This window comes from Mytilus edulis, chromosome 11 (assembly GCF_963676685.1).
Source record: "Mytilus edulis chromosome 11, xbMytEdul2.2, whole genome shotgun sequence".
In the NCBI taxonomy this organism is placed as follows: Eukaryota; Metazoa; Mollusca; class Bivalvia; order Mytilida; family Mytilidae; genus Mytilus; species Mytilus edulis.
The window spans coordinates 57,154,611-57,165,120 of NC_092354.1; the positions used below are offsets into that span (position 1 = coordinate 57,154,611).

At 31.5% G+C, this 10,510-nt stretch overlaps 1 long non-coding RNA gene across 1 annotated transcript; it reads right to left on the reverse strand.

The window, feature by feature from the left end:
- Window positions 1-4,714: 4,714 nt before the first annotated feature.
- On the reverse strand, window positions 4,715-8,862 carry LOC139495875 (uncharacterized). The gene is made up of 2 exons (XR_011657488.1): window positions 8,355-8,862; window positions 4,715-5,119 (listed from the first exon to the last, which is right to left on the reverse strand). It is a non-coding gene; the product is annotated as an uncharacterized lncRNA (long non-coding RNA).
- Window positions 8,863-10,510: the final 1,648 nt, after the last annotated feature.

The following is a 10,510-nucleotide window of genomic DNA, read 5'->3' on the forward strand; positions in this document are numbered from 1 at the left end:
CAGCAATCCAGTTTACCTTACTCTTTTTTTCTTTTAAATGTTATTTTTTTATTCTGACATAGTGTCGTCAAGAATGTCATTTAAGTATATTATATCACTCTTTATCCCGTTTTCAAAGATAATTGATTCATTGTGAAATGTAATGAATTTATTTCCCCATATTATTTGCTTTCCTATATCAAAATATGTGTCTGGTAGTTTTGTTTGACCACCCTAAGTCAAAATCCAAGCCTTTATTACTTCCCTATAAAATTCGGGAACATATTTGAAATAATCTAAATGTTTTATATCATTTAAATTCATGTAGAAAATAAACAAAATATCATTAGACACTTTTAGATATTTAAAAGGTGTAAGCTACAAAATGACAATTTTACCATTAACAAGTCTATATACCTATGATGCCTTTAGTGACATAAAATAACTTTTAAAATCAACCATTTGTAAGCCCCCTATTTCATATAGAAGTATTTTCAGATTTATTTTTACTTTGTCAGGCTTTCCATCCCAAATTGTTTAAAGCTTCGTGTTTCTAGTTCTTTAATATAACTTTCGGGAATTAGGCATAGATAAGTGTTTTTTGATAAGTATTTTCCCCTAAACTGAAAGATTTCTTTTTTCCCACGTCTTGAACATTTTTCTATTTTTTCTATTTTACAATCCCAACTTAATATTTTGCATTCCTCTTTATCATGGCCAAAAACACCCCTAAAGCTTTGATTGCTTTATCTCCCAATTAATTTCGACTATTTTATCTTTACATGATTTCAATTTCCCAATCCATAATCCTTTTGTTTTATTTCTATTTATCAATAAACCTGAAAACGAGCCAAAAGTTGTTGTAACCATTCATTGTAGATACCTCATCGTGTCTATCTTTACAAATTAAGGTTGTGTCATCTACTTATTGCGAAATCTTAATACTATGACTTCTTCAATCTAATTCAACAGTGATTCCTTTTACTTCGTTGCTATTTCTCAATTTTACAGCCATAATTTCAACCGCCAAAACAAACAATAAAGCTGATAAAGGACAGCCTTGTCGGATTCCCCGTGAATTTTTGAAATTTTCTAATACTCACCCATTATTTATGACACATGTTTAAACGTCTGTATACATAGTTTTAATCCACTAAATAAATGATTCAGAAAAACCAAAATGTCTCAAAGTTCCAAGCACAAAATCCTATTCTAACGAATCGAATGTTTTAGTGAAATCTATAAAACAATAGCCCCTTCAATTTTTGTATGTTTCTGTGTAGTCTATAACACTTTGGATTTGTCTCAGATTAAACCCAATAATTTTTTTTTAACATAACCAGTTTGGTCTCCCTTTATATTTTTCTGAGTACGTTTTTTAAACGTTGAGCAAGAACATATGACAATATTTAAAATTTTATATTTAGAAGAGATATGAGACGATAGTTTTTTCAAAAGTAAAGGGTACCCCTTTTTGATTATCAAAGTTAATATACTAGTGCGTTAGCTCATTATTACTGTACTACAATATTGTTTAAAGTTGGCTGTCAAAGGCTCGATAATATGTATCATCGTTTCGTGTGTATTTTAATCTAGAAGCCATCTAATTAACCATCGAGTTGACCTCCGAAGACTGCCGACGGTCATATCAGCGCTATAAACATAAATATAGAAAGCAATAGATAGCAAACTCGTGCAATTGAATATTTATAAGTCTGTTTAATTTCACATTATAGGTTAAAAATATATGTTAATCATCGCTTTTACCTTTATAATGAGTTTTTGTTGATCGAATCAGTCAATCAAATGGTTTACATTTGTTTTACTTTCAATGTTGACATTCTTTTCCTTTTAATAACTGAACACGCAAAATTCATGCGTAATCTATCTCAAGCGAAGGGGTTAAATTGGAGTTCACATGAATACGGACTCAACGAGGTCCAATTATTTACTTGCTTATTTTGACTAAATGTAACCATTGCTAAAAGCGAATTATCATTTCACTATTTCACTTTCATTAATGATTGAAAAAAAAATCATGTTTTGATTTTTGTTTATATCTCGTAGCTAGTGCCCCTTTAAAGCTTTAAAACTAGTAATTAAATGTTGCTTTATGTCGTACTAAGAAAGGGCTTTATGTTGAACTGCTGGAATAGTTTTATTGGTAGTTGGTGGATTTTAAGTCACTGACTACTTTATAACAGTTGTTCGTCAGTAACTGGAATTGTAACTAAGTTTCTGTGTTTGTAATATAACGGCTGTATATTTTGTGCTATTTGATTTCATAATGCATGACAATGAATTACCATATCTTGCGCTTCCTAATGCAGCATATGCAGATCGAAATATTACCCAGGTTCAAGTCGTTAATCGGTAAAACACGGATTTTTATTTTTTAAAAGTTCGACTTTTTAAGGACAGGCACCAATATATAAATCGCAGGCAACACGCATTACACACATTTTTGTGTGTAATCCTTTCATGTCTATATCCTGATAAGATCATGGAACAAAGAACTTATTTTAACAAACTACGAAGTTTAACAGAAAATACAAGTTAAACATCATGTTTCATCATTAAATAATATATTTATAACAACAAAATACCAAACGGGTTGAACATAATGTTGACACCACAAACACCGGGTGTAAAGTCCTCTAGATCTATGAAACGTTAGGACGAAATTTTATTTAACTGTTCTTTACGGCTTCTCGAACTTTTACTCTCATGTTCTATCTATTCATATTGTACTTTGGAATAAATGAAATGCTTTCTAAACCACCTGTGTCTATTACTAACGAAAACATGGATTTAATCAAGAAAAGATTATCCGATATTGAAAGAATAGAAAGGCAAAATTACAAAAGGAAGCAACCAAATAAATTCACCAGAGATCGTCTTAAACAGCAAAGTTTATTTTTTGATGTAATTATAATTTCAAAAGAGAGTGATTTTAACAAAACCTAGAAAAAAAGACGTTTAAAAAAAGGAAACACCCCGCGGAGAATAATTTAGTTGTTATTCTGCCGTCAACAGAACTAACCAACTCCGAAGAAAAATTGTAAAGTAGATGTCTAAACTTCTGTCCTTTACCAGCCAATATTAACAACCTGCAATTGGAGACAGATGTGTAGATCAATTTGCAAGACGTCTTCGCCTAAAGGAACATTTTAATAGGCAACACGAAAAAACTTTCAGGAAGTCGGAATGAACGATTCGGAATATTAGAGTGATAAAGTGGACAAGTGCATCCCAAGATTTAAAAAGAAAAGCGAATGGAATCCAACAAGAAGTAAAAATGATAATTTAGAATCCTTTATATCATCTATAAAAAACTGAAGTAAAATCATCAGTCAGTGGCAAACGTATACGGAATCTCTCAAAATAAGAAAGCCAAGCCATGAATAATTTAAAAGGACGTGATGATGTTGACACCACAAACACCGGGTGTAAAGTCCTCCAGTTCCGTTGCAAAAACTAGTGCTCGAAAACAACCTTTTTGTTTTCAACGACCAGCACTTCTTGCAGATTGACGGTAGCAGTATGGAAACCAAAATGGTACCTTCTTTTGCCAACATTTTTAGGGGGGGGGGTCTCGAAGAACGCATCCTTTCGAGTGTACCATACAAACCCTTCTCTTGGCTCCGTTATATTGATGACATTGACATCAAATGGAACGAAACTGCAGAACGTCTGCAACAATTTCTTGATTTCTGTAATAACTGTCATCAATCTTCAAATGAGACAATTGCGTTTCTCTACACCACCATAATTTTAGAAAACGGAGTCATGACAACCGACCTTCACATCATAAATGTGATGAACACCAATTTTTCTCTCCGAAGAGTTGTTACCCAAAACACTGTTCCCGGAGCATCCCGTACAGCCAAGCCATCAGGTTAAAACGAATTTGTGCATCGAAATCAAAACTAAACCACCGTTTGGGACAACTCAGACAGAAACTTAATTCAAGAGGTTATAAGAGCAAAAATATTTCAGAAGCTTTCGGTAAAGCAAAAGAAAAAGACCAAACAAACCTACTTGAATAAAAAGAGAAGACTGCCCAGACAAATAAAACGCCATGTGTTGTCAGCTTTCATCCTGAGCTGCAAAATCTTTCATCCATTGTCCACAAACACTGGCGTCTTATTGGACATGGTCTCTCTTAAAAGAGAGTTTTCCATCACCACCCGCCATGGCTTACCGTAGACCCAAAAACCTCAAAATATCCAAATTATCTAAACAGGAGATATCGACAATAGGAGGTTATAAACCATGCGGAAGTGGTAATTGTACGTGTTGAAAAGTCGCCAACATCGAAACCCAATTCGTCAGCACAGTCACGAAGACAAACTACAACATTTTTATAACATCAAATTGCAAAACGCAAAATTGTATTTATGTTCTAACGTTATGGAACTTGCAAGTTCTTGATATCATACAAATAAATTTTGACCACACGATCACCACACAAACAACATTTTTCAAAAGACCAAAACGATCTTTGCCGCAAGTGTTCTGTTTTCTACATGGTATTAACTTAATATAGAGATGGGTAGTTGGCAATCATACCACAGCTCTTCTCTTTATATTGTTGACGATATCCATAATTTTGATATTGTAACTAAATGAGAAAAGGAGACAAAAATATATTTGTGTTAAGTAATTAAGTAGATTCTGCTTCCTTGATGGACATTTGTGTTTATTGGTATCAACATCACTGGTCAAGTCAACCTCACTTTTGGCAATTGTTTGCTTTGGACAAATGCCATCTTTATTAGCCTCGCTATAACATGTATAACAATATTCCCTGATTTGTTCGTACAAATACCACTGTCTGGCTGCATCTAATTCTTTTGCTGTTAAAGTGTTTGGCATAGTAAATTTGAAATTCTAGTGTTCTTTTTTTCAACAAATTGATGGCTATAGGTACAGAGTCACATGACTCTTTAAAAACAACATATCCTGGTTTATTTAAATCAACTATGAAGTGGTGATAAGTGCTAATATGCTTAAGTGTTTTAAAATACTGCTGGAGGTATTTCTTCCAATCATAAAATATGACCGGTTTCTCAATATCTTTAACTAACTGGGAAATATTATAACCATTTCTGCTGGATTTGTTCATACTTTCTGCAATCTGCAAGATATAACAACATTTTTGCTATTGCATAATCAACATGTAGTGTGCATGTAGTTGATTTAAATGTATTTAGAAGAGACCAGAAATACAAAATAAGTGTGACATGACTTTTTTCCTTCAATGGATATATTAGAAATGTTGACATGCATACATGCATCTATACTATTAAACGAGAAGACCTCATTTTGTGTGTCGCTTCTCTTTTTTCCACAACAAATTAATCATCATGCCTCTGTCTTATAGGTACAGTGCATAGTCGCATTTGTCATTCATTCATATGAATATTCAGATTGGGTTGTTTTGGGAGAAAAACGAGAAAAAAGGTGTTCGGCTAAAGTGTCCGTCATAGGGCAAAATTTAAAATCAGGTTATACTTCAGGTTTGTGTTTTCTGTATACCTTGAACATAAATATACTTCCAATAAAGTGTATTTTCTATCTGATATCATAATTATATGGATCATTATGTAAAATAAAACAATGAATAATAATTGCAACTAACCCATTAATGCAATTTCAAATTTAATATGATAAGAACTGACTGTCTCTATGAATACTTATAAAAACAACATTAAGAGGATTTTAAGACGGGTACTTTGTTGAACTTATGAAAGTTAATGATTTGACATTTTTAAAGTTTAGAGGTGATTCATGTTTTTTTGTTCATTTTAAGAGAACTTTAAATGTATTGTTAATGCTGTAAAGTGATATTATGTTTTTGTATAAAATCACGACATCAGTATCATATATTCGACCTTGATAAATTTAAATTACAGGTGTTTTATGTTAAATGACGCACTTAATAATTTGTTTTGGTTTAAGAACGTTAGCACGGGTGACATATTTTCACATTTAATTTGAAATATAAATTCGGTGTTCTATTAATATAAGTTGCATCTTTGTTAAACAATTCTCAGATTAAGATTGGTCATGGTATAACAAAATCACACGTATTTTCAATTCATGCTCTGTATCAGCATTGTATTACCCTTCCGAATCAAAATTAAAAAAAAAAACAAAAAAAAACCAACAAAAATCGTCTTTATCTTTAAACGGAATGTTCAAATCATCAAAAAGAAAACAACAACGATACAATGTATATATCGAAAAGGGACCTTACTGCTATTATTCTGTGGTTACATGTAGTAGCGACTTTTATGTTACTCAGAAATGAATGTTCTTGTGTTTGTCATGTTTGTTTGTGCTGTATTTCTGTCATGTAGCGATGTTTTTTTTTAATATTTCTATATACGCAGTTTATTTAGCTAACCATTAATCCTGATTCAACCAACCATGTTTTCTTTAAATGTCCTGTCGTTTGCACTTTTTTTTGTTGCACTTCAGTGTTTCTGTTGTTCCTTTAACTTTTCTCTTGTAGTTGGTGTTTCCCTCGATTTTAGATTGTCATCTGAATTTGTTTTCTCTCAATCGATTTATGATTTTTGAACAGTAGTATACTACTGTTGCCTTTATCTTACAATACATATTCCTTAACACATTGTGTAAAAATATACAACTATGTAAAAATGCTTCCATTCTCGGTGACAATGAAGACAATTTTAATCAAACGTAAAAGTATTCACTGCATGCGCTGCTTATCCATATCATCCTAGATAACTTTTCGAAATAAAAAAAACCAACATATTTGAAAGAGTTGCCTAAATGTTTTCATTTGGAACGTAGCATAATATATTTATTATTAATTCAAAAATCATAAATCAAATACATGTACCGTATGCTTTAATAAAAAAAACACGTTTCTTGGATAATGTACACCAAGCATGTTAACGACCGCCATAGGAGAGCTAAAAGTGCGAGACCAAACCCACTTTGATAGTTGTTTCACCGTGAACCGTACCATATCTCTTTGTGTACATATTTGAATCATTAAATTTAAAGACTGAGATAGTTTATTCTTTTTTGTTAAGGACAATGCATTTACAGAGCATGAATTGCAAATAAGTGATTTATTTTTACCCATTACCAGTCTGAATATGAGAATGTTATTTAGGCTAACTGTTTTATTTAACAAAGATGTAGTTTAACAGAACACGGGATTTCTATTTTAAGTTAAATGTGAAAATATGTCAGCTATGCTAATGTTCTAAATTCTGATCGAAATATTTATCAAATGCGTCATTTCATACAACACATCTGTAAACTATTTACCAAGGACGAATATATTATACTGATGGCGTGATTATATACAAAAACATAATATCACTTTACACAGCATTAACAATACGATATATTTATAGTTTCTCTAAATGGACAAAAACATTAATCACCATCAACCTTAAAAATGTCAAATCATTAACTTTTATAAGTTAAGCAAAATACAAAACTGCAAATCGTCTTCAGGTAGCTTAGATGTCATCGTCCATCTTAAATTTTGAAATAAAAGATACCAATCGGTCCAAATCTTATAAAGTAATTGATATCAAATACTTTTTATTCTTATTAAGAACATAAACAAAATCCTTTTTTCGACTTTGTCACTATTAGGAGAAAACTTAGATAAAGTAACTTTCATTATATCATGTGTTGTGTGAATTTAACTATTTTATTATATTGCGAGAAAACGAGTCCGGTGACCCCATTTTCTGAATGCATGTAAATAGAGATATATTTTCATAGTTTATCAAACTTATATGGTGTAGTTTTCTTTTTATCAATAAAAGTAGGTTTTCCAGGTATATTCTATACAAAATCAAAGAAATTTTGCACAACCTATATCTTGATAAAAAAAAACCGGTGATCCATACTATTTAATAAGTCGTTTGGATGTATGTTGGCATTTGTTTTTGTAGAAGTTCAGTGTTTCTTTTGTTCCGTTGTTCTCTTATGATTGATGTTTTCCCATTAGTATTTGGTTTGTTATCCGGATTTGTTTCAGTTAAATCGATTTATGACCATTGAACAGCGGTATACTATTGTTGCCTTTATACAATACATATTGACACAAATTATTAAAAAGATCTACGGAATTTAATTTATACCCCCCTTTTTATCTTAATGTTGTATGTTTCCTGATTTTAAGTAGTTATAGAGACATTATGTTCTTATTACATGTATGTTACATTTGTAAGTGTTTTGATTTTGGTTGGTTGCATTTATTATCCTTTGAGAAAAGAGGGGTATATGATCTGTCGTTCAATATGCAAGTCAGTTTGATTGAGTTTTCCTCTTATTTGAAAGCGTTTTATGATATATTATTCTCTATTAGCTATTACCTTATGGAACTCCTTTTTTTCTTTTGTTCTTTTCTTCCATACTAGTATGTAGATACATGTAACTAGTTAACACTTAACATCACATACACCGACTCCGTCATCCTCGCTCAGATTTTCATTTTCAATTTGGGCAAAATACAATTCGTCGACAATATGTAGCTCTTCAATAAACTCATCGTCTTGTTTGTCTGTTATTTCCGATGGAATACTTGTGCAAAACGATACAAATCTAGCTTGACTCATGACGATGACATTTCACTTCCACTTACGATTTCGAAAAGGGAAGTAATTATTTGGGATAAGGCTAAAATACGGAATCAGGTTAAAAATAGATATTGCGGACTTTAATTTAAATAGATAATAACGATAATCGCACACGTGGTAAGCATCTATCACGATATATTAAGTAAAGCTACATTGTTTTTAGTCAGCAATAAATTAATTCGAAGGTGCCCGTCGACGTTAACTTTGCAACGTCATAGCCAAAATTACGTTTTACCGCATCTGGGCCCATTTTGTCAGACGTCATCACATATAGGGTGAAAAAGAGGACATTCAGAATTGAACCAAATTTGCTTCATTTCACAGATTTAAAAGAAATTAACTCAAATATGAAGTTTGATAAATATTTAATGAAGATTGATAGAATCCTGGGCCTTAAATATGATGACTCAGCATAAATTCACAGTTTACAGTATGCATAGTTTACTTAAAAGTCCTGGATACAAAATGAATTCATAATATTTGCATATTTTGTAAGTTAGATTGTTAAGACCTGCTTATATTTACTCCTCGCAGTCATGGAAACCCATAGATCCTTCCTAAATATTATTTATGGGGTAGTTGTGTCATTTTTATAACCCTAAAGTAAGCCACAACACTTAATTCTGTTTTTTTTTTGTCACCACGGCATACTACATAAAAACTAGAAAAACAAAAATATCTCAAGAAAACTTACAGTAGTGTGTTCTATCCTGAATATGTACTAAATATTCCAAATTGCTAGAAACAGCAGAATGATTTAGGAAATTTGAGGCCTCAGGGGCAACAAACATAGAAAATTGCCTACCCCCTGGGTCATAAATCAAATAATTTAACTTGTAAATGCTATAATTTTATGATTTTAAAGTTCTTGATATAGAAAACAATAACTATGATTGGAAGTTATGCAAAAATCAGATGTTAGCAGTCATCTCTACAACATTTTAAGTGAATTCATATCTTAGACTGGTATCTGCATACATACAACTATTGCAAATATGGCTTTGTTTGAACACTTCTAGTATATATATTAGCTAAATTGTGTCAGATATATGGTTACAGATGATACTGTTGTGACAAGAATTCTAAATTGACCATTTGAGACAGAAAATTTGTACTTTAATTGACAAATAGGCATACAGTAAGATGTGGACTGGAGATAGAGGCTGGATTGAATACTTTATATAATCTTGAACATGTTGAATGTTGAAATGATTGACTGCTAAACATTACATTTATAGTATTTTAATATGCTTTCAATATGTTATCAAAACAGTTTCAAACAAGTTCTAGGCATTTTTTATCAGAAAATATACAAATAGGGTAAGCTGGCAATAATTAAAGTCTTGTTTTCAAATTCTTCAAAAAATTGAAACAGGAGAGGGGGTATACAATGTATTGTAAAGAAAAACTTAGAGTATACACAGTCATTTCTTTAAGGCTATAATTCTGATAAATGTTTGTATAGGTTGCACTTTGTAAATACAGCTGTTTTTCAAAACACGCCTCTTTTGGGGAGATTTTGAATATTCATAGAAAATTAATTTTGTTTACATACTGGTTCCCAGTCATGCTCTCTGTGTTCCATCTCACAGAGACATAACTTGGGAATGTTACCAGTAAATATACAAGTGCATATTGTTTACATTGAAATATGTGGTAACCTTTCATTCGAGGTAGGGGTAGTTAAGAAAATTAATGTTAGTTTAAACTCTGAGAAGTTCAGGGCATATAAACGTTGAAAATATCCCGCACAGCCTTATATTTTGACCTTTGAAAAAAATGGTGGTACATATAAACTTTCAATTCGTGATAAGATTTCTTTCAAAACTTCATAGTAAAAGTGGTACAGTTTTAGCCGTAAACGGAGTTCCTATGGGAAATTGCATTGTCAA